At 42.6% G+C, this 25,622-nt stretch overlaps 1 protein-coding gene across 1 annotated transcript in view; it reads left to right on the forward strand.

Annotated features, from left to right (window-relative positions):
• Positions 1-23,780: 23,780 nt before the first annotated feature.
• Positions 23,781-25,622, forward strand: part of CNGA3 (cyclic nucleotide gated channel subunit alpha 3) — a 59,953-nt gene continuing 58,111 nt past the window's right edge. Inside the window, exon 1 of the mRNA XM_033238938.1 lies at positions 23,781-24,149. The gene's annotated coding sequence lies outside the window, so the exon portion shown is untranslated. The remainder of the gene's footprint in view (positions 24,150-25,622) is intronic.

Below are 25,622 nucleotides of genomic sequence, written 5' to 3' on the forward strand. Positions count from 1 at the left end.
GGCAGGCGCCTGTAGTCCCAGCTACTGGGAGGCTGAGGCAGGAGAATGGCGTAAACCCGAGAGGTGGAGCTTGCAGTGAGCTGAGATCTGGCCACTGCACTCCAGCCCAGGCAACAGAGCGAGACTCCGTCTCAAAAAATAAAAATAAAATAAAATAAAATAAAGCCATAAGAACAAAGTAGAGATGTGAACTGCTTCATATTACAAGAGAAAAAAGTTTGCAGTTTGAGTCCAGGCAAGTTGACTGCCTACTAGAATTGAAAATAAAAAATTAAATGTACAAAAAAGAAACCACACACACACAAGAAAAACCCTTATGAACACAACAGAATCCAGAATCACTAGAATATATTGCCTGTAGTCCAATTTTGAACCAAAATTTAGTAGACATGCAAAGAAACAGGAAAATGCATTTTATTCTTATGATAAAAGACATTCAATAAAAATTTTGATTTATTCTAGATGTTGTATAGCAGACATCAAAGTAGTTACTATAAATATATACAAAGAATAAAAGGAAGGTAGAGTATCAGTGAAGACATGGATAATCTCAATACACAAATGAAGGGATTAAAATGCAAGTGGAAAATTCTAGAGCTGAAAGATACAAAAAGTACACTAAATAGACTGAGCAGCGAAATGGAAAAGGCTGAGGAATCACCGAATTTGAATATAGGTTGATAAAATTTCCTCAATCCAAAAAACAAAAAAGGCAAAGAACATTGAAGAAAAGTCAACAAAACCTCAGACTCATGGAATAATGTCACGCATTTTAAAATATGTGTAATTGAAGTCCTAGAAGAGGAGGAGATAGAAAAAGAGAAAGAAAAAAAATCACTGGAGACAAAATAACTGAAAACTTCCAAAAATGTGGTAGAAAATGTTAATAGATTCAAGAAGCCTAAGGAACCTCAAAACATAATAAATACAAAGAAACTACTGCCACACACATCATAGTCAAATTGCTAACAAGGAAATATTGAAACCAGACAAAAGAACACAATATATTACATTCAGAGGAAGATTGACATGATTACAGATGACTTCTCAACAAAAACTATAGATACTGGAGGGTATTGGAATGGCAGAGTATAAAAAGAAAAGAGTTTAGGAACCTATCAGCAAAGAATTGTATATGCAGTAAAACCAGCCTTCAAAATGAAGGTGAGAGGAGTTCCACTTCCATTATGTTCAAGTAAACTCTTAACACAGACCCTCCAACAGATAGCTGTAACTACCCAGAGACTCAAGAGAGGCACCAAAGCCAGCAGATTCTGATGTGGTGAATGTCCTGTTATTACATATTTTAGCTTAAGGGCAGGCTAAGGCAAGACATGGTAAGTACTACACGTGGAGGCTTAAACTCTGAATGAAGACTTACAGTCTTTTTGGCTTGAAAACCCACAAAACAGAGTTTGGGATAACTACAGCTTTTAGTGTATATAGAGAGAATACCAGCAAGGAAAGATCCAAAGACAAGGAGCCACAGATTTTGTGTATAAACTTGGCCCACATCTCTGACACCATTTTTTTTTTTTTTTTGAGACTAAGTCTTGCTGTGTCACCCAGGTTGGAGTCCAGTGGTGCAATCTCAGCTCACTGCAATCTCTGCCTCCCAAGTTCAAGCCATTCTCCTGCCTCAGTTTCCCAAGTAGCTGGGATTACAGGCATGCACCACCACACTTGGCTAATTTTTGTATTTTTAGTAGAGGTGGGGTTTCACCATGTTGGCCAGGCTAGCCTTTAACTCTTGACCTCAAGTGATCCACCCACCTTGGCCTCCCAGAGTACTAGGATTAATAGGTGTGAGCCACTACACCTGGCCTCTAACATCTTAACCATATATGCACAGACAAATTGCAAATAGAGCAATTAAGGGTGAAAGAGCTAAACTGAAATTTTTAACTGCTACCCAAGCCACAGCATTTGCAGTATAAATTCAACAAAGTTAATTATCTGCTAAAACAAAAATAACAAGTGTTCTGAGGAATGTAACAGAATTCAGAGTCTCTACAACCTAACATTTATAAAGTATGGGTTAAGATTCTAAGTTGTTCAACATGTAACCATGAAAATGTGATCATCCAGTTTCAAGAGAAAAAATATAAGCCAATTAACCCTGAGATGATCCAGTTGTTGAATTATCAGACAAGGACTTTATGGCAGCTATAATAACTAGGTTCATTAAAGTCAAAGAAAATATGCTTATAATAAACTATTAAAAAAACAAACAAATGAAAATTCCAGAACTAAAAAATACAACATCTTAATGTTAAAAAAAGAAAAATCCACTGGATGGGCTTAAGAACAGAATAGAAATGGCAGAGGAGTCAGTGGCTCTGAGATAGATCAATAGAAATTGTCAAGTCTGAAAAACAGATACAAGATTTAAATAAACAGGACTTTAGAAACTGTGGGGAAATAGACACTGTATTTTGAGTTTTAAGATGAAAAGAGAGAGACAACAGGGGAAAATCTTTGGAGAAATAATGGCTGCAAATCTCTCAAATTTGTCTAAAGATGTAAATTTATAGATCCAAGAGGTTCAGTGAATCCCAGAGTAAATAAGAAGAAAATCATCCTGTCATAGTCACAATGCTGAAAACCAAACATGGAGAAAAAATCTTGAAAGCTGCCAGAATGAAACACAACACATTGCATTAAGGGGAATACTAATTAGAAACCACTGGCTTCTCATCGACACCTGTAGAGGCAACGACCCTGCAGTGGGACAACATCATTAAAGTGTTGAAAGAAAATAAAACCTCTCAACCCTAAATTCCACATCAAGTGAAAATTGTTTGGACGAACGGAGGCAAGATGGTGCACTTCCAGGTTCTTCATCCCCCCCCCCCAACTTTTTCCCGCGTGAAAATGCAGCTGGCGCCCGGGAAGGTGCAGACCAACCGGGCATGCGCCAGGTGACGTCAATCCGAAGAGACCAAGATTTACCTGGTCGCACCTGCGGAACACCCCCTGACACGCCCGTGCCCCACCTATTGCCCTCCCACTCCTAGAAAAGCTGCTCAGGAGGGACGCCACGCGCGGCCTTCCTCAGTCCCTCACTCCGGTGGGGACTGTATCAGGAACTCCGTCTGAGAGCCCCACCGGAGGACTCTGTCGGCCTCCTTTGCCGGGGGCCAACAGACCTCTCCCTACTCACCTACTTCCCTGAAGCTAGGTGACCAAAAATAAACTTGCAGTTTTGCTCCTGGCCTTTGCCTACTCGCTGGTTCTTTTGTGTTCGCTCTGGTGGTCTTTAGAAAAACAAATCAAAAATATCCTCAAAAATGAAAGCAAAATGAAGACACTTGCAGATAAAAGTAAACCAAAAGAATTTATCATCAGAAGAATTGCAGTATAAGAAATGCTAAAGGAAATTCTTCAGGCTGATGGGAATTGATGGAAAACAGAAAATCAGATCTTAAGGATGGGATAAACAGGATCTGAAATAATAATTATCCAGGTGACTATTTTAAAATATGTTTCTCTTTATTTCCTTAATATACGTATAGGTATAATATATATGACAACAGGGCAACTGTGGCACAAATAGGAACAGGTGAAGGGGTGAATGGACATACATGGTTGCAAGGCTTTTGTATCTTATATAGTTGTAGATTTTAACTTCTTTCTCTCAACACTTCCTAGGACAAGTAGACCAAAACCAAAAACCAGTAAAGATTGTCTCAACCAGCTTACCTCTACCCCAAATCCCAGATAATATATTTGTTTTCAAGTATACCTATTACTTTCACCAAGACAGCCTGTGTGCTTGGCCATAAACCAAGTTCCAATAAATTTGAAGGAATAGCAGTCATACGAAGTGTGTTCTTGGCCCACAATGAAATTAAATGAAAAGCCAATAAAACAAAGTAGAGATGTGAACATAAATAAGATATTTATGATAATCTCAAAATATTTGGAAACAAGACACATATTTCTAAAAATCCATGAAACGAAGAAATCACAAGGCAAAATGACAAATACAAAAATTAGTTATTTGAAATAAATCAACAAAATAGATAAACCTCTAATTAGCAAGAAAAAGAAAACACAAATACAAAAGGGTTATCACTACTAGAGTGCATACAGATATTCAAATCATAATAAAATAGTATTATGGACAAACTATTTCCTGAAAATTCAAAAATGAAGATAAAATGAACCTTGAAAAATATAACTAACCAAAACTGACATAAAATGAAACAGAAAGTATAAATTACCTTGTATCTGTTAAAGAAAGTTAATCTGTTATCAAAACCCTTTTTACAAAAGAAGCTCCAGGCCCAGACGGTTTAGCTGGTGAATTTTATCAAATATTTGAAGACAAAATTATAGGCTGGGCATGGAGGCTTACACCTGTAATGCCAGCACTTTGGGAGGCTGAGGCAGTGAACTCAGGAGTTCGAGACCAGCCTGGGAAGACATAGCAAGACCCCATCTTTACAAAAAATAAAATAATTAGCCAGGCGTGGTGACATGCACCTGTGGTCTCAGGAGGCTGAGGTGGCAGGATCACTTGAGTCCAGAAGGTCAAGGCTGCAGTGAGCTAAGATCATGCCACTGCAACTCTAGCCTGGGCAACAGAGTGAGACCCTGTCTCAAGAAAATAAATAAATAAAGATGAAATAATAACAATCTTACACAAACTCTTTCAGAAAATGGGGGAGGAATAGGGGAAGGGGTCAGAAGTCAAGCAATGCAGACAGCCTCTAGAAGCTAGAAATGATAAACAGATTCTCAACCTGAAGCTTCCAGAAGAAGGCTGCCAACACCATGATTTTAGAATTCCGAACTCCAGAAATGCAAGAGAATAAATTTCGGTTGTTTTGAGTCACTTGAAAAAAAAAAAAAAAAAGTAGGCCAGGTGCAGGGGCTCACGCCTGTAATCCCAGCACTTTGAGAGGCCAAAGCAGGCAGATCGCTTGAATCCAGGAGTTTGAGACCAGCCTGGGCAACATGGCAAAACTTGTATCTACTAAAAATACAAAAATTAGCCAGGCGTGGTGGCACATGCCTGCAGTCCCAGCTACTTGGGAGACTGAGGTGGGAGGATCACTTGAGCCAGGGAGGTTGAGGCTGCAGTGAGCCAAGATCATGACTGCACTCCAGCCTGGGCAACAGAGCAAGACCCTGTCTCTAAAACAAAGGTATAAAAAACAAGAAAAAAAAAAGTAAAGAAAATAAGGGAGAAGGTAACATTTCTCAACTTGTTTTATAAGCCCAGCTCAACTCAAATCTCAACAAAGACTACCATGAAAGCAAAGAAGTATATAAGCAAATCAAAGCCAGTAATGCCTAAAAAGAAGCTACCTCATGACCACGTTAAATTCATACAAGAAATACAAGACTGTTTTAACAATCAGAACTCAATGTAATTCAGTTAATTCCAGTTGAAGAGCTCTTCTGAATAAGTGCAGAAAAATGTATTTGACATAATTCAAGATCCATTCACAATACAAACTTTCAGGAAGACAGGAAAAGAGAACTTCCTCAAACTGATCACGGCATGGTTATAGAAATCGGTCAAAGACAACCTCTGTGTGTTGATCTCTAGGTTGTTTATTTCTTCTGTACAGGATGAGACCTGTTAGCTCAAAGTCTGTCAGCACCAGACTCAAATTTTTGCACATCCAATTATTTTTAAAATGCCCAAACAAGCATATGTTCAGTCATTTATATCCTGTGTGCTTTGCATACCCCATGAAACTTCATCTGGCAGCTGTTACCATTGCTTGGGTAGGGCCTTGATGTTGTAAGGCCTCAAGCCACTGCTGTCCTTGAGGGATCTCACAGAGACTCCCCACTATGCTACTGAGGAACATTACCAAGGCACCTCTTTCTGATTCCCCTCTCTCTTGCCTTCCGTCTGTGGGTGGCCCCTCACCACAAGCCTCTGGGAGGTCTCATACTGTAAAGGACCTCCCCTCTCATTCAACCCTGTCCAAGTGCCACCCAATAAAGTTTTGTGTGTGTTACTGCCACTCATGGTGATATCTGTTTTCTTGATCAGTCCCCAAATCCCTTGAACCCCCTATAAATATTTACGAAAAAAATCTATGGGTATCATCATATGTAACAGTGAGTCAGTGAATGTTTTCCTGCTATGATTGGGAACAAGGCAAGGATGCCCACTGTGACCACATCTGTTAAACATTGTACTGAGCAAGGTCCTGGCCAGTGTAATAAGGCAAGAAAAAGAAAAGGCATAAAGATCAGGGAAAAAAAGCAAAAATATTTCTACTTGCTAGGTCATAAATATTTATATAGAAACTCCTAAGGCATATTCACTTGCTACTATTAAAATTTATAAGTGACTTTAGCAAAGACACAGGATATAAAGTCAATATACAAAACTCTATTTCTATATACGAATAAGCCATTGAAAATAAAATCTTAAAATTTTAAATTTAAAAATGTCAAAAACCACAAAGTATTTAGTAATAAATTTAGCCAAAGAATTAAGAACTTCTACCTTGGAAACTAAAACATTCTTCAGAGAAATTAAAGAAGATCAAAATAAGTAGATAAATCAAGTTCACAGATTGGGAGAAAAATCAACATTATTAAGATGTTGATTCTCCCCCAAACCTCTGTAGATTCAATTATATTCCACACATAGTTCCAGCAGGTTTGTTGACAGAAACTAAGAACCTTATTCTAAAATATACATAGAAATATAAAGGAATGAAAATTTCCAAATCATTCTTGATAATACACCACAAAGTTGGGAGATTTAACCTACCTCATCTCAAGGCCTACTTTAAAGCTACATTAAACAATAAGGTGTGGTTTTGGTGAAAGGATTGCCATATAGCTCGGCTGAATGAAAAATAGTCCAAAAAAAGACCCACACATCCATGGTCAATTGATTTTCAGCAAAAGTCCCAGGGCAATTTGATGGGGCAAAGAAAGTCTTTTCAACAAATGATAATTAGAAAAACTGGATATTCATATGGGGGAAAAATGACCATAAACAATAAATCACACCATAAATAAAAATTTTCAGAAATAGATTAGATCATAGACATAAATGTAAAAGCTAAAACTACAAAATATCTAAAAGGTAGGATGAAATCTTTGTGACCATGGGGGTAGGCTAATGTTTATTTGTCATGTCACAAAAATCAGTAAACATAAATGAAAAAATTGATGTTTGTCTCCTTTAAAATTCGAAACTTCTACTCAAAAAAAGATACTAACAAGGAAACAAGCAAACCAGAGATGGGGAGAAAATATTTGCAATACATATTATTTGATAAAGGACTGCTTTCTAGGATATAAAATAACTCTTACAACTCAGTAGTAAAAAGGCAAACAGCTCATTTTTCAGGAAATGAGCTCACTTATTCAAGAAAACACTAATCTAGGTGCTGTGAAGGTATCTTGTAGATGGGATTGAAGTCATTGAAGTCCATGGTCAGTTGACTGTAAATAAGGGAAGCTATCCTAGGTAATGTGGGTGAGCCTGGTTCAATCAGTTGAAAGGCCTTAAGAACAGACTTGATGTGTTGCATCCCTTATGAAGAAGAAATTCCGTCTGTGGCTGGCAGTTCCTGCACATGCCCAAGAGTCTCAGCCTGCCCTTCCTGACTGCCTGCCCCACGCATTTCACTTTGGCTGGGCTGGAGAGTGTGAAGATGCGGGGGTGAGAAGGATGTCGTTTTTTAGCCTTCAGGAAACTCTACAAGAGAGGCTGACCCCATCTGAATGATACTGTACCGTGATCTCTGGACCTATAAGAACTAGGACAGAACTAGGGCACATGCCCTACAACATCTGGGACTGCTTCTCTCACGTGGGTCTCCTGGCACATTAGGGTCACCATCTTCCAAGGGAGGTACTGCATGGGGCTATTCAAGGTGCAGGGGATATTCTAATGCTAGACGGCCAACGTCAGACATTTGCTTACACCCATTTCCAACCTCCAGCCTCCAAAGGGGAGCTCATATCTAACTAAGGGGCTCTTTTCCCTTACTTTCCTAAGGGCTGGGATTTACTTGGAGGATGGTGGTCCAGAGACTTATAGTCCCAGGACTGCTCTAGGAAGTGAATTGAATAATTCTGTCTCCCCTCTTTACCACATCTCCTTTCCTTGTTAATTTATTTATCCTACACTTTGTGCCCATCAGAGAAATACCTCATTTACTGTTCTGCTCTGACTGAGATCCTGAAAAACACATCAGGTTCCATCAACTCTCAGTTCCAGGGTCCATCTGGTGCCTTCGCTCCCTGGGCACTGATCTGCCTCCAGCCTACTTTCCGTATGAGTTGTCTGTATTCGTATTTGTATTGTTCTAGACACACCTCTGGGAAGGTTTCTGCTCACTCCCCATCAAAGCTTGGAAGCCCTGGCAAGGCGATATTTCATCAGGAATCTGCATTGGGCAAGCCTTCTCTGAACCTCGCAAGAATGTGGTACTACAAAAGCTTTGCTTTTGATGCAAAGGTTGGGACACCCCCATGCTCCTGGAGGTGGCTTTTTTCACTTTTTTTGTAATTTAAAAAACACACGAAATTTAACCTCTTACAATTTTTAAGTGTTCAGATAAATATTGGTAAGTTTATTCACATTGTTGTGCAACTTTGCTTCTTTTGTTTTTAAAACTAACTCTGCCATCATGTGGATTTACACATGGTCTACTGGGGAATGTCATGAGGTCTTAAATCTCTCTCTGGGATGTTTTTGGAGGCACAATCTAACAGACCTATCCACGTTATCAAAAGTCTCTGTGTGTATTTCTCTGCTGTTAGGATACATTTGAATATAAATAATTCGCTTCCTGCCTGGAATCCAAAATGATATTCTGTATATGTGAGTCTTCCCAAAACTCCATCCTTACCTGTAGAACCAAGGAGAAACTGTGCAAGGTGGCAATTACTCCCCACAGTGGAGGTCTGCAACTTTAACTTGCCTACACATGGCCCTGGTGGCAATGCAGAATCCCAAGCCCAGTCCCTAGAGATTTGAATTTAGTGGGCCTGGAGTGGCACCTGTCATTCTGTGTTTTTCACACACTCCTGAGAAGGATGGCAGCAAATCATTCTTGGGGAACCAGAACCTAAGCAGGTGGTCAGAGAGGAGAGGCCTGCACACTATGCTTCTCCCCTCTCAGGCCTGAGCCCTGAGCATCCTCAAGTTGAGCCCTGGGAGAAATCAAGGACCTCCAAGATCCAGAGCCTGTTTTGCTTCTTCACTTACAGGTTTGTAGTCAGCACAGAAGGTCTTCTAGGCACCTGTGAGCCTGCCTCACAGGGCTGTCCTGAGGATAAAATGGATAGAGGGCTTAGAACAGGATCTGGCACATAGTGACAACTCAGTTAACGTTAGCTGTTGCTCTCCCCGTGACCATGGTCATTGCTGGTGCCATCACTAACACTCCTACCAAGAGATGGCAAGGAGAAGATTCCTGAATGACCTGTCCACCCTCTACCATGTGAGAAAGAGGACCCCACTCCAGGCAGGCAAGAACTGTGCAGAACCAATTAAAATCATGAGTCTAGCATCAGCACCACACCCCTTCTACCTCATCTCCCTCACACTGCAAGTCTTTTCCAAGGTTCTCGTTTCTGCAGGAGCACCCAGGCATTTCACCCAGCAGCAAACCGTGCTCCATTGAGGTTAGAGAACGCTTCTCCAAGACTGTTTCTCCCTTCAGCATCCCACTCTGACCCAGCCCCCTTCACCAAGTGGAGCCCTCACCAAGCCCCCTTCTGAAGTCGACGTGCTATGAATCTTCCCCAGGACATCAATGACTGTGCTGAGCCTTAGCCCCCTTCCCAGTGTTCCCAGCACAATCCTTCAGCAGCAAGTCAACCTGCATTCCAGGGGCAAATGACTGTGTCTTGCATGACCTTAACGCTCCTCTGTGCACCAACAATCGTCTTTCTCATAATGTGATGAGGTGGGCATACTGTACATAGAGCCAAGCGCATAATAGGTGCTCAATGGAATGAATGGACCTTCGTTTAAGCAACCTTGCTTGTGGGCTTCAAACTTCTCTGACCAGAGTATGTGTACTTTAGAGAAATCACACTGTAGGCCCCCAGCAGTGGCCAGCCTCCCCAGTCAGCGCCTCTGAGGAAGTGGGAGTGGAGAGGAAGAGCTGCCTAGAGGCAGCGGGAACCCCCTACCCTGTCAGTTCTGACTTGGCCTCGGGTAAAGACTCACATGTAGTATGCCCTGGCCATACCTGTCCCATTACATGACCTGTGGTCACCAATTGTTTTGCCTCTAATTGATGGTATTTTGCATTTTAGGCCTAATATCCTCTAATAAAAAGATACTGGTTTTATAATGGCTAATAAAATAGTGAGAGGTGGGTCAGATGCTACAACCAGGAATCAAATGGGACACCCAATTCTCAGAGTGTCTGGCCGTGCTCTGTTTATCAATGTGCCCACCCGAAAGGAAGATGTCTACTCAAGCTCACAATTCACCCCCGATTTGCTGTTTGGGGGCAACCAATGAGATAAGGCAGGAAATTTCAACCTCATTCACAATGAAGAGATGAGCGTTAGTGACTTCTTAGCAGTTACCCCATCTGAAAGCTGGTCATCCCAGACAAGGTCAAGTGGTTACACTCCCTTATTTCTCCCAGCCTGTTAGCCTTTCCAGGCCAGAGCATGTCTGACTCTGCAGACAGATTTAAATGCACTGCGGACCTCACAGCCACATCACCAACCTTTTTAGAGGCTGAGAGTTCACACTCCTCTGCCTGGGTGTCTGCTGGGAGGATTCTGAATCCTAGAAGGGCTTGGAGGCCCAGCTTCCTGATGTGACAGAGATAGCAGAGAAACAGTTGAAATGTGTGGTTAAGAACCCACCTCTGCCGCCGGCCGAGCTCTACTGATGGTGGGCACCTCAGCTGTGCTTCAGTTTCTCCTGTGCTGTCATGAAAATCAAATGAGTCGACTGAAAAAGTGCTTTGCACACTGTGCAGTAGCGAGGAAGTGCTATGGATGTGTCAGCTATCATTACCACCAGGGCTCATGTCTTCTCAGCACCTCTCTCTACATTAATAAGCAGATTTTATCCCTGTAGGATTGTTAGAAGCAATTTTCTGTGAAACAGGCAATGCCTTAGCTCTCCAAAAATCACAGACCTGTCTGATTATTGGGGCCCGGGCCGGGCGTGGTGGAGAATGAACAGACACAAGAGACAAAGACAAACAGAGAACATGGCGGCCGCGCCTAGAGCCTCCGCCTCACTTTATTTATACTCCATAAATCCCACGTCAGCAAAAATAACACAATGCAAAACAAACTTTCTGCACCCAGATGTAACCTTCTGCTTAGTTCCTTGTCTCTAAGCTCTTTCTTATTTTGTCTGCCTTCTTGGTGCCTACTAGAGTTCATTAAAAGTTCAACTAGAGATACTGTCCTTGACTACTGGAGTTCATTGAAAGTGCAACTAGCTAGAGATACTGTCCTTGAGCCTTATCTATTCTTAGCATATTATTTTCAATGGCCCCTGCATTTGATAGTTCTGAAAAATTCTGTACCTGCCTTTTAATAAACTGGAGGCAAAATCCAAACCTACTGGGCTCATCATGTCCTGTCACAGTATCAAGGGAACCCAGGAGATCTGCTGGGCAGGAGCTTCAGCTAGACAGATAGTCGGGACCTGATCGCAAAAGGTGGCCATTAGTGGGCAGCAAATCAAACTCACCATTTAACCATGAGCTGGTCAGTACCTGTGCTATTCAGAGGGCAGGTCTGAGGAATGGGGTCGGATGTGTGGGAGGAGACTTGCTGCAGCCAGTGACCCCTAACGAACCTCCAAGTCCACCTCCTATGACTCCACTCCTCATTCTTCTTTGACAACCAAAACAAGCATCAGTAACAACTGATGGTTATGAGGCCTGTGCAACACACAGAGAATGTGAGCTCACACCAGCCAGGGGAAAACAGCAGAGAAGCCCTCCTCCCCAGGGAAGGTGGATGCTATGGCAGGGGTGGGGGTGGGGAGCAGAGAGAGTGAACCCAGCTTGAGCAACAGAGCCAGGCCTTGTCTCAAAAAAACAGAAATGAAATGAAAAGCAGGGAGAAGAAGGAGAAAGAAAGAATAAAGATTGAAAGAAGAAAATGTGGAAGAAATGAAGGAAGGAGAGAGGGAAGAAGGGGCAGGAAAAAAAAATAAATTCCTTTATGTGTCCACTTGATAAGACATCAGAATTCAAATAGAGAAGGAAAATGCAAAAGCTGCCCTTCACGAAGAGTCACATGGAAATGTAAAACACCCTTGTCTCCTCTAAAATACATGATTCATTGCTCTGTCACTGCAAATGTGTGTGCTGTGTCCACTCGCAGATAAGCAGGATATATTTGCATGATTTAAACGTCACCTAGATCTTGTGAATAATAAACTGTGAGCCATTCCACAGGGTCTGAATCATGTTCCCTGGAAACCATTCCTTCATGAGCTAACCCCCCATGCCAGGATCTGAAATTCTTATTCAGAATTCAGCCTGTGACTTCCTATTGCTCTGTCCCATTACTCCAGAAAGCAGCAGGGTAAAAACAAATTAAGTCCTCTTCCTCAGGAGCTTTCAAACACTCCCATACTTGAGGCCACCTCATCATCATATCAAAGGCGTCAGACCTGGCCCCTTCCCCAAGGGAATGTTAACATTCAGCATCGTCATGAAAGAGGCATGACAATAAACATCTGAGAGTGATAATTGAGTAAAGTGGTTACAGATGGGTGGCGGAAAATGACTTTTTCTAAGTAGCATTCACTGAAATGTGATTATTGTTTTATGATTTTCAAGAGACTTGACGTATATTATCTTCATTATCTATGTGATGGGGAAAAGTTTATCCCCGACTTGTATTCCGAGAGCTCGGTATCCAAAGCTAAGATTCACACGTTTAGCAGGTATTAATACTGAGTTGCTACTATGTGCCTGACTTTGTTCTAGGCACTGGGAAATATAACAGTAAACAAAGGAGACAAAAATCCTTTCCTCATGGCATTTGCAGACTAGTGGGAAGAGGTTGAAAATAAAAATGAATTAAATATGCAAAATATCAGATAAAGAGCAATGGAGAGAGTGGGTGGGATGGGAAAAGGGTCTTGAGATTTTGAATAGGGGTGTTCAGGAAATGCCTTCTTAAGAAAGTGATATGTGAGCAAAGATGTGAAGGAAGTGAAGGAGGAAGCCACACTGCTACACAGTAGGAAAAGCAGGTGCAAAGGCCCTGAGGCAGAAGTTTGCCTGGCTGTGTGAGGATTAACAAGGAAGCTAGTCAATGGAGCAAGGGTGGAAGCAGGCAGCGGAACCATTTTGGAGGCAACAGCAATAACCCCGGCTGGTTGTGTGGATGACTTGGACAAAAGGGTAGCAATGGAGTTGGCAAGAAATGATGAGAGTCTGAGAGTCTGGATTTATTTTGAAGGTAAAATAGGTGAGATTTGCCACAGGAGGGGATGTGGGTTATAAAAGAAATAGAGGCTGGAAAATTGCTTGAACCCAGGAGGCAGAGGTTGCAGTGAGCCAAGATCGCACCACTGTACTCCAGCCTGGGAAACAAAGAAAACCTCTGTCTCCAAAAAAAAGAAAAAAGAAAGAAAGAAACAGAGGAGTCCAAGGTGACTCCTCTAAGGTTTCAGTCCTGAGTTATTTGAAGGTTGGCATTGTCATAACAAGGTCTTTGGTAAAGCATTTTAAATAGGAGGAGATCATGACCGTTGTAGCATGGTAATACTCTCAGGATTGGGGTTGTGGAAGAGGGACAGGTTGAGACCCAATGCTGGGGATGGATTCCCACCCTTCTTCACCTGTAGGCACCAAAAACATCCCAACACCCCACTTCATCTCATCCCACCCCCCTTTTTAGGGGTCGCTGATTTTTAAAAAATATTAGTACAATTTATAATGAGAGATATATAATTTACATCCAATTAAATGCATACATGTTAAATCCCTAGTGCAAAGAACTTTGACATTCATATACACCCTTGACACCACCACCCCATACCAGATGTGAAATATTGCCTTAATTGCAGAAAGTTCCTTCCTGCTCCATGGAATCACATTGTGTGCACACTTTTGTGTCTGGCTTCTCGGTCTTGACTTGATGATTTTGAGAATCATCCCTATTGTTGCATGTATGAGTCTTCCTTCCGTCTCGTCGCTGAGTACTTCCATGTTTGGATAAATCACAATCTGCCTGTCCATTCAGCTATCCACAGGCATCTGGGCTATTTCTAGTCTGGGGCTATTATAAATGTAGCTGCTGTGAACATTTGTGCACAGTCATTTTGACGACATATGTTTTCATTCCTCTCGGGAAAATACCTAGGAGTCAAAATACTGGTTCATGTTGTAAGTGCACATTTAGCTTTGTAACAAACTTCTAAATCGTTTTCCAAACTGTTTGAACCATTTTCCATTCCCACCAGCAATGGATGTGTTGCTGTCTATCCTCCCGAGGTTTAGTGCTGCCAGTCGCTTTTGCGGATGGGCAGTAGTACCTCATTGTGGCTTCAATTTGCACTTCTAATTAGTAATTAGCATTTCGACTACTATAACAACACTGAGTACTTTTCATGTGTATGTTTGCCATCCATATATCTTCTTTAGTGAAATGTTTGTTCAAATATTTTCCCAATGAGTTAATTGGGTTTTCTTTTTATTATTGATTTACATAAAAATGTTATCTACTTTGAAGATAAGTCCCTTGTCAAATATATGTACTGTGAATATTTTGTCTGTGTCTGGGGATTATCTGTACATTCTTCTTTATTAACATTTATTTTGAAGTAATTTAAGAAATAGAAAGTAAAATAAGACTTGCAAAAAATAATCCAAAGAATTTCCAAATACCTTTCAGCCAGAACCCATAAATGCTAACGTTTTGCTATATTGGCTTTGTGAGTCTCATTGTTTCTGTCTTTCACAGACAGACACACGCACACACACACTCCAATTTCTGTTTTTTTTTTTTTTTAGATGGAGTCTCACTCTGTCGCCCAGGCTAGAGTGCAGTGGAGCGATCTCGGCTCACTGCAACCTCTACCTCCTGGGTTCAAGCGATTCTCCTGCCTCAGCCTCCTAAGTAGCTGGGACTAGAGGTGCCTGCCACCATGACCGGTTAATTTTTTTGTATTTTTAGTAGAGACGGGATTTCACTATGTTGGCCAGGCTGGTCTCGAACTCCTGACCTTGTGATCTGCCTGCCTCAGCCATCCAAAGTGCTGGGATTACAAGCATGAGCCACTGCGCCTGGCCCACACACCAATTTTTTCTGAACCATTTGAGACTAAATGACAGAGGTAATGTTCCTTTATCTCTAATACTTCAAAGAATATTTTCTAAAAACAAGGACATTCTCTTACTGAGCTATAGTACAGTGATCAAAATCAGTACATTAATATGGATATATTATTATATTATTATCTAATCTGTAGACGTTGTTCAAAATTCACCAATTGTCCCAGAATGTCCTGTATAGAAAAAAGAAAAAAAATTACTAAGACCAAAAATCCAAACCAAGAGCACACATTGCATTTAGTTTTTATTTATCTTTAGTCTCTTTTACTCTGGAACAGTTTGTCAGTCAGCCAATTAATCAGTCTGTCTATCCATCCATTCATCCATCCATCCATCCATCTATTCATCTATCCATCAATTACTCACTTACTGTCTTTCACAACTTTAACACTTTTGAAAAGTACATAGCATTTATTTTGTAGACTATTCTGTTCATTTTCTTCATGATATCTTTTGATTAGAAGAAATTTTTGATTAAGTGTAATTCATTGGGAGTTTTTTTATGGTTAGTGCATTTTGTGTCCTAAGAGAATTCTGCCTTCTCTAAACTCATGAAAATATTCTGGATTTTTGTGTCTAGAGTGTTAAGTTCTCACTTTTATACTTAGGTCTATCTATCATCCGTTTTCAATTAATTTGTTCTGTGGAGACAGAGATTGAGATTCATCTTTATTTACCATATCCAGTTGTTCCAGCACCACTTCTTAAGATGAACTTCCTTTCCCACTGAATTGACTTCGTATCTTTATCAAAAATAGTTTGGCCATATATACCTGGATCTTTTTCTGAAATTTCTGTTTTGTTACACCAATCTGTTCCTTATCCCAATACCACACTGTTTTGATTACTATAGCTTTATCATTAGTTTTGAGATCAGGTAGTATAAATCCTCCAGTTTTGTTCTTTTTCAATCTTCTTTTGTCTAATGTAGATCTTTTGTATTTCTGTAAAATTTTATAATTACAATTTCCTTCTTAAAATAGCCTGTAATCCCAGCACTTTGGGAAGCTGAGGGGGGCAGATCATGAGGTCAGGAGATTGAGACCATCCTGGCTAACACAGTGAAACCCCATCTCTACTAAAAATACAAAAAAATTAGCTGGGCATGGTGGCTGGCATCTGTAGTCCCAGCTACTTGGGAGGCTGAGGCAGGAGAATGGCGTGAACCCAGGAGGCAGAGCTTGCAGTGAGCCAAGATTGTGCCACTGCACTCCAGCCTGGGTGACAGAGTGAGACTCCATCTCAAAAAAAAAAAATAAAAAAACTAGCCTGTTGGAATTTTCATTGGGACTGTATGGAATCAACAGATCAATTCTGGAGAACAATAGTTTAAAATTATTGAGATTTTATAAACGCATGTCATAACATGATAAATCTTTCCATTTGTTTAGGTCTTCTTTAATTTCTCTTAGCAATGTTTCACAAGTCTTGCACATAATGCCAGTTTTAGTACTAAGTAATTGATGTATTTAATGTTATTGCAAATGATATTTTTAAAATTTTATTTTCTGCTGTTTGTTGTTAGAACATAGTACAATTGAGTTTTGTATATTAACTATGTACCACAATATTCTAGTTTCATTTTTTGTAGATTACATAGGATTTTCTACATACACAATCATGCTATCTGTGAATCATGATAGGTATCTTTTTGTCATCATTATACCATTTGGATTCATTTTCTTTTATTTTTTCCTATATCACACTGGCAAGGACTTTCAGTACAATGTTGAACAGAAGCATTTAAAGCGAACATCCTTACCTTATTCTGAGCTCAGTCTTCAAATCAGGCATGATGTTAACTGCAAACTTTTCTTACAGTTTTCTAAGATGACTTTTATGAAGCTGTGATAGTTCCATTCTGTTCTTAATTTGCTGAGTTTTGTTTTGTTTTTTGTTTGTTTTGTTTTGTTTTGTTTTTTAACATGAATGGGTAGTGAACTGTGTGACAGAAACTATATGGCCTAGAAACCTAAAATATGTACAGTCTGGCCTTTTAAGAAAAGATTTCCAACTCTCTCTAAATAAGAATGTAAAGGATACTTCAGCACATAGCAGGTATATCAGTTTGGGTCTAATCAAGAGACAGAAGTCACACAGTGACTATAAAACAGAAGGTGAATATAAGGAGAAGGCTAATATGAAAATCATTAAACTATGATAAAAGGGAAGTATAAGATGTAAGAGAACCCTTCATGGCACGCTAGGGCTGAAGGAGAGCAGCCAAAGAACGATGAACTTGGAATGAGGTCCCCCCTCTCCAAGGCTAGCATTCAGACCTTGTTGGAGCAAGTATAGTTGCAGCCCAATGATTGGCAGAGAAATGTGCCGGTTAGCACAGGCCAGAGCTGGTCTGTAGTTGCTGAGCAAGTAGGAAGGAGCTCTCACCTGGAGTGCAGATGGGTTTGAGTAAGCCACAACCAATGGTCAGCCACATAGATGTGCAGAGAAAATGGATGCTCATGTGACTAGGAGCCCTGAAACTGTGATGTTTGTGTTAGAAGGGCTACAGTACCAGAAGGTCACAGCAGGCAAACCTGGGGGAAGCAGGCACAGGGAAGCAGAGGGAGTTGGAGCAGCAGTGCAGGCAGGAGGGCTGTGGCATGCAGGGTCCATGCTGCAAGAGATGCAGAAAGATGACCACCAGGCCAGGCTGGAGCTGGGAGGTCATGAAGGGACCATGTGTTCCAGGCATGTGGCCAAGGCGGAGCACTACCAGACATTCCCCCACCTGTGTCATTCGCTAATGTTGCAGTCACCAGGAACAGCAGCAGAGCCCCGTCCTGCTCCGTTGCCACTCCAGCATCCTCTGCTGAGAAAGTTTAACATCATGCTCACTGTAATACTCAAAGAAATTCTGTCCATTATTGCAGAGCAGGTATTGAAGATACATTTGGAACTGGGAGACATTGAATTGATAAGTGACATAGTTAAGGAATGAGGTTTCCTAAGAAATCAAGTATTTGACATGCCCAATATTCTTTTAGAAGATTCTGGAATGAAAGTGAAAAGCAGATTCATTTTTTCATAGATGATGAACCTGATTCCTATGTTAAATTTAATTTTGCTCAAAGTTAAAGAAATTTCAAATGTAACTGTCTAGACCTATGTCAAAATAAGCCCAACTGTATTAAAGAGTATTAAATTGTATTAAGAATAAAAACACGTAAGACCAGCAAAAAGAGAGTAGATATTATATATGTAGTGAAAGTATGCATTTCTTGGCTTTCAAATATTTGCAAGTCTCTGGAATAAATATTATCGGAACTCAAATAAAAAGGCAAGCAGACTAAAGAGAATATTTTCATAGTATAAACCAGGAAAAAGCCTCTGTCAGTATTGCACAAAACTCATGAAAACTGAAAGAAGATCAAAACTTCAATGTAAATGGGCAAGGACATAATAGGTGATTCACAAAGAGGACACACAAGTAATAAATATACATAAGAAAACTGTCAACTTTACTACCTCTTGCTGCGATGCAAATTAAAGCTATAATGGGATACAGTTTATGCATTAAATTAAAAAAAATAGAATGCTAGCAAAAATAAAATGTGGTAGAAGTGGTAAATGGTTAATAGCAATATAAATTGTTTAAACTTCTCTTGAATTCAGATATTCATATCCTTAGGATAATCCTAATGCTGAGACTATAACTAAAGGAAATAATTACAAAAAATAGGAGAAGTTTTGATGCACGTGTTTGCAGCAGTCATTTTTAAAAGTGAAAAAGTGGGAACTAACTTAAATGTACATTAAAAGGTCAACGATGGTGTAAATGACCCTATTAATTATGTAATTCATTTCGCCAGGATCGTGGCCAGTGTTAAATGATTTGGCCATGACCAAAAATGACTGGAAACTAATGCAGCACAATAGGCTATTTCCCAAGCTATAAAGCCTAATTAAAAGCAGAATAACAAAATTATATATTTACATCACTGTTACTATCCCTGCGAAAAAGAATATGTGTACGTGAATGAAAACTAGAAAGTAACAGAAAATATGCAATTGATTTATTAGGTTGACTTTCTTATTTTTATTTATTAATTTTTTTTGACAGGGTCTTGCTCTGTCACCCAGGCTGAAGTACAGTGGCACGATCATGGCTGACTACAGCCTTGACCTCCTGGGCTCAAGCAATCCTCTCACCTCGCCTCCCAGGTAGCTGGGAATACAAGTGCACCACCATGCCCACACACTTTTTTTAATTCTTTATTTTTTGTAGAGATGAGATTTCCCTGTGTTGCTTAGGCTAATCTCAAACTCCCAGGCTTGAGTGATCCTCCTGCCTTGATTTTCCTAAGTGCTGAGATTACAGGCATGAGCCACCATGCCCAGCTGATTTTTATAGTTATATTATTACTAGTATAGTGATGCCTGTAAATTCTTTTAAATATGGCAACTAAAATCAAAATAATCCAGGTACATTGACAGAAAGGAGCGGAGCAAGACTCACCTCTCTTGTACATGATACGCTTCTATTAAGTCAGCCTTATTTCTCATTAGCTTTTTGCCAGTTTTTGTGGAGACACCTCAACGTGAGGCTTCACATCTTACCCAGCGAGGTCTGGTAAGCCACGTCTCCTCTTCCTCTACTTGGGGGGCTGACTTTTTGGACGCTGTTACAGAACTTTACATTTGTTCCTGTTATGTCTTTTCTTGGCCTGTATATTTAGTGCATCATTGAAGGCTCTCCAGATTTCTTTGGATTTTGATTTACACTCCTTAGTCACCATATATTCTGAGTGCATGTTAGCTCTACATTCTGTCATTCCATATCCATATTAAAATATGCAGGAAACTCCATATGTTCACCCAAGGCCGTGATAACGCTGTCGAACTGAGTGGTACTGAGTCCCAGAGCAAGTCACACCTATTAGGGAGCACTTCGATGCCGTTCACCTCACAATCCACAAAAACACCCTTGCATCCAGCACACTTGTGCCAGCTTAGCAATTAGAAAAGGTGATTGTCCTTCTTTTGCGGGTGGAAAATTAGGGCTTTAGGCTTAGACAAAAGCTCAAGTGATTTCCCTGGGCCGGGACCAGGCTCAGTTGTAACGGGGGCCAAGCTTTGCCCTCAGTGTTTAAGGTCTCATCCGTGCCCCTTCCCCCTGATCTTACCACCTCCTGCTGTGGCGCCCATCCCATGCCACGCTCACTGGCCTGCGGGATCCTCAAATGTGCTCCTCAATGTATCCTACCAAAACTTTTTATTTGATTCTTTATCCATACTCTATCTCGTGGAGTTATTGGCATTTTAAAAGGGATCTAAGTCTGAAAATAGAGAGATGACGTTCCAATGGTAGGACTTCAGTCATTGATGGTCAGACAGTAGAAATTTGGAGAGTGGAAAGGCTGGCACTGGGGTCTTAAGGGCAGCCCCTACCTAGCCACTCTTTGCAAAGCTGACCTGAAGGAGACAGGGAGTCCCCAGGGGACAAGATAGATTAGATCCTATGGTCCCACAGTCCTCCTCAAGCTCTTAATGGTATTTGGTTAGAATTTTTAACTCTTCAGATCTTGTTCATTCATTTAATTTAATTTTCTTCTATACTTCCAACTGCCAGGTAAGTAAGAGAAATAGATGCCATCATCTTCATTGTCTGAGGAGGAAGCAGGCTAAGTGGGCTTTAAAGACAGAGAACAATTGCTTTTCCCCAGCTTGGGGCCTCACCGTCCCGCACCTTTGCACTGACTGACAGAATTCCTGTGGGGAAAACTGATGCATCCCCGTTTCTCATGTACACCTTGCCTGTCTCCTCATAAATATTTTATTTCCCAAAAGTCATTCCTACAAATTGCCTTTTCATTTGCCAAGGATCTAGACCATCTGCCAAAACAAGTTCACACATCCCTCCTTGCTGATAACTGGGTTTATCTGTTTGCATTTCTGTGTATCGTCGGTTAGTCTGGCTTATCTACTTATGAGATTGTGTGTACTTTAACACACTGGACACCATATGGCCCCCAGCAGAGACGGCAGTCCTGTTGCCTACCTATGGGCACTATTTGTGTGCCTTTCAACCCTGATTATAAAATATCCGGTCCCTCGTACACCTAAAATTTGTTTGGACTGGGAAGATTTTACATAATTAGAATCAAAAATTTAGTTCCTCCCACCCCTATTTTTAAAGCAATGTGTACAAAATGCGTACGGAATAAATAAATAACGAATTGTTTATTTACACAGTAAAACTGAATGAACTATAGCTACAAGCAACACCACCGAATCTTACTAACTTAATATTGATTGACAAAAGCAAATCCCAGGAGACTATATAGACGATCACATTGTTTCTAAATTTCAAAAACAATTAAAACTAAATGTCATTGAGGAGTCCCACATGCCACACATGTGCACACTTTTGCTCAGACTCAATCCTTCTGGGCCTGCCTCGTATTTTCCTTTCATTTCCTGGCACCGAATTCACAGGTGGATACAATTGGTCTCAACAGGCTCCCTGGCTCCAGACTTCCTCAGCTCCTGGGTGCTACTCGTTTCCCCACAGACCGCTCCCCACTTCCTTAGTGTCCTGGCTGAGGCTGAAGCAACTTAGCATTCACCTAGTCCCCACTCCCTTCCTCCCACTCTCACCTGCTCTGTCAGAAAGAGGAGATGGTGCCTTCTCCATAGCTCTCTTCTTCCTTTGGTCTCCCTATTCCACCAAACACCAAAAGACTTTGGGTTTCTGAGGATCATGCTCCTTGGTCTCTTAGTGCCATGGGCCTGTTAGAGCATCCCACTAATTTATTCAGATGTTGCTGTATCCTGCATCTTCACAAAACCTTGCTGTCCCTTCCACACTCGACCATGCCTCAGTTGAAGCTTGAGCAATAATTGGAAAGGTCCCCAGAGGCCACTCCACTGAGTGAGCCTTGGGCCAAATCTGGACCTTCCATCATGGCAGCCTAGGTTCTTGGAGCGCGATGACTTTTGCAGGCAAATTCACAGATACATCCCCTTCAGTCTCCTATTTGTTTCCAGTCTCCATTCATCTGTTTCCACTTTTCAGACACCCCAAGTTCTTTAATGATAACTATTGCCACATACATCATTCCCTAAGGGCCAACTATGTGCCCATTTCTGTGCTAAACACTCTATCTCATTTCATCACACAGGACAGTTCTCCATTTCTTAAATCTGTGAGGTCTTGTTTTCCCTTTCAAATCTTAGTAATGGTGTGCATTTCAGAAACAAAGTCCAAGGGGATTTTTCAGGATGATACCTTAAAATTATCTCATGATCACTACTATGTTCTCCAAAATCAGGATTTAAGATTCTTTTGAAGCTCTGAAATGTTTCTGGACAACAGAAGATAATCATCTGCTTCCAGTGTTTCCTGAGGACAAGCCAGCAGGAAACAGCTTTAACTTGTTGCATAAATTAATGAGATTAGAAGAAATAAAGCATTTCCTGACAATGAGAACTATAAAAAAATGCACATAATAACTGAGGCGTGTGGAGATTCCTGGAATAAGGATGCTGAAGTCCTCAATGAGGCAAAGTCTCATCTGTTATATTTTCTCTTGTGTTGAATTAATTTCGGGTTCCTTTCAGAAGCCCAAATAATAAAATAAGAATTCTCCTGTCTTCCAGCTTCTGTGACTTTGGCTTCCTTTTGTTGATTCACCACTTCCATTTATTTGCTCTTCCACTACCAGAGTCCCTTGAATCTGAACAACTAAGCCTGATTTTCTTTAGGGGAAAATTTGTCTAGGTTTTATTTCCCCCATTTAAGACGTGTGCACACATGCACATGTGTGTGCGAGCCATTCTAATTCTTTTTTTTTTTTTCAGTAAAGAGCATACACTTCATCTCTGCCTTCAAGTATTGCATGAACTTGATGAACTTTAAGCCTTCTAAAGATAATGTGTTCAGTTAGCAGGCGATTTGATAAGTATGCTAGGAAATGCCATAAACTGCAAGTCCTCAGAGAAGCTCTGGATAACTGGCTGGGTGGGATCTGCTATTGTGGAGTTTCTTCCCATGAGGGTATCAGTCATGAGAACCTAGAACCCAAGAGGTTGTCCAAGCCTTGTCCCAGGCAAGGAGGCTTGGATTCCTCCCGGGACCTGCTCCTGCGATCCAGAACCAGAGCGTGCAGTTGCCGGTGAGGGAAAGGCAGGATTCGGTCTTCATCCTTCATGGAGAGGTGTGTTCTTGGAGGTACACGTTCTGGGAGAAAAATGAGTTTTAGTAAATAAAGTTATTTTCTCCAAAAAGAGTTTAAGTTCCTTTGGCTTCAATAGAGGGTAATGATTACTAGCTAGATTGGTGGGTTTTAGTTCAGGAAATCTGGTGTTATCTGGTGTGATGGAAGGAAACAAAAACTCTGCAAGGAGAATACACATTGTCCCAAATAGTCTTGTTTCAAACATCTTCTCTAAGATGGTAAACGGGTCTAAGAATGTGTGTGTGTGTGTGTGTGTGTGTGTGTGTGTGTCTGTCCCACCTTTAAACTTCAAACTCCCAGATCTCTGCTGTGGACTCATCCAGTGTGGATTACACTACCAGCAAAACATCCCAGGAAGGAGTCCAGGATGGCCGCCCGCAGTTAGGAGAGAACCCAGAATGGAACGATGGACTTGTTTGCTTTCTTGCCCCTGACTCTCCCCTCTTCCCTGGGAGTATTGGGGATGTGAACTACTGACTTCTGCCTCTTTCGGACCGCCTTTGAGGCTCCAGAGCCTCACCTGACTTTCCCACGGAGAGGGAGGCCAGAGGCTCCTTCAGTAGTCCCCGAGCAGAGTCCTGGGCCGGGAGCGCGGGGGAGGGAGCGAGCGGAGCTGCGCCCAGGAGGCCGAGGGAGGAGGCGCCCCGCAGACCCCGGCGCGCCGCGGAGAAGCTCAAACTTTGGCAGGGTAAGGATTTTAGGGGGTCTTGAGCTCGAAGTTTTGGGGGCGCCGGGAGGTGTGCTGGGGGCGCAGACCCCAGATAGGAGATGAATTCGAGAACCACACGCAGGGGAGCGAGGCAGCTGCAAGCCGGGGCGGGCGCGGCGCTGTCCGCAGCCCCCGGTGCTGAAACGGGCCGCAGGCTGCAGAGAAAGTGAAACAGGGCCGGCTGCGGCCTCGGCTCCCACCCCCCGGCTCCCATACCCCTCCATTCCAGTTCAAAGGACAGGAAGCCCTCTCCGTGCTCCCCAAGCCGATCGCACCCCCTTTTACTCACGTCCCGCAGCCGCGCTGGGCCGAGCCCGCCGAGCCGTCGGGGCGGGAGGCAGAAGGAGCAGGGCTGGCTCCCGCTGGGGGCCTGTAGGGCTTCCAGCCGCGACCCCACCCATACAGCTCCTCCTGCCCCGCTGCCCCAGGAGGACGCGCCCCGGGCCGCCAGGACCGCCAGTCCGCGAAGGACCCGCTCCCCCGGCTCCAAGTCGGGGGCGGGCGCCGTGTCTCGTCGAGTCCGCGCCGCGCCGGGGGAGGTTGAGTCAGTCAGTGGCCCGGGGGGAGCAGGGCCAGGGGAAGACAGCGGCGAAGAACTGCCCCCCAACTCAGGGGACTATTCACCCTTGGGGATTCAAAAAGAAGGGTGGGCTGAGGAGGAGGCGAGAATTACAATTCTTGGAGGAGTGCGCGGTTACTTTTTTTTAATGACAAAATCACACCCGGGATCTCGGACGCCCGGGGCTTAGTGCTCGGTGGTGGAGGAGAAGGGGCGGCGGGCTCTCTGATCCTCTGCAATCCCCTAACCGGATAAAGGCGCCGGGCTCCCAGGCCTCAGGCTTTTCTCCTTCGCTCAGCCCCTGGCCCCTCCCGAAGCCCCTGGGGGCTGGGCCCGCAGGTCCTCGCACTCCCGCAACCCCGGGCAGGGTGATTCATTTTTCTCCCGGTGTAATCTCCCTCCTGAGCACCGCCGCTGGGACTTTAACTTCGGGCGTCTCCGGCTGGCGCGGCGCGTGGCGGAGGATGAATGGCGCTGGAACCTAGAGGACCCGGAGCCGGCGCCTCAGCCTCTTCGGCCTGAACCGGGTTCCTCGCACACGCAGTCCGCCGTTCTCAGGCCTCGCCGGAAGCTGGCGAGCGCAGTCTCTTGCAGCGAAGCCCGGCACCCCGACGGCAGATGCTCCCCATCATGTCTTCCAAAGTGGCGAGGCCGGGGTCGGCGGGAATGGCACCCACCCGGATTCAGACTCCATCCGGGAGTGGACGGCTCGGTGCCCCTAACATTCTCTAAGCGCTCTCCGCAACCCCCTCCCCGCAACACACACACACTTTCATTCATGATAACCAACAAGAATATTGCTGTCTGGGCACGGGGTCCAATGTACAGTGTGCGTTCACATACCCCCAAGTGGAAATTCACGGGGGACGCGGGTGGTTGGGCCAGGAGAGGAG

Source organism: Trachypithecus francoisi, unplaced genomic scaffold (genome assembly GCF_009764315.1).
Source record: "Trachypithecus francoisi isolate TF-2019V2 unplaced genomic scaffold, Tfra_2.0 Lachesis_group17, whole genome shotgun sequence".
Lineage (NCBI taxonomy): Eukaryota > Metazoa > Chordata > Mammalia > Primates > Cercopithecidae > Trachypithecus > Trachypithecus francoisi.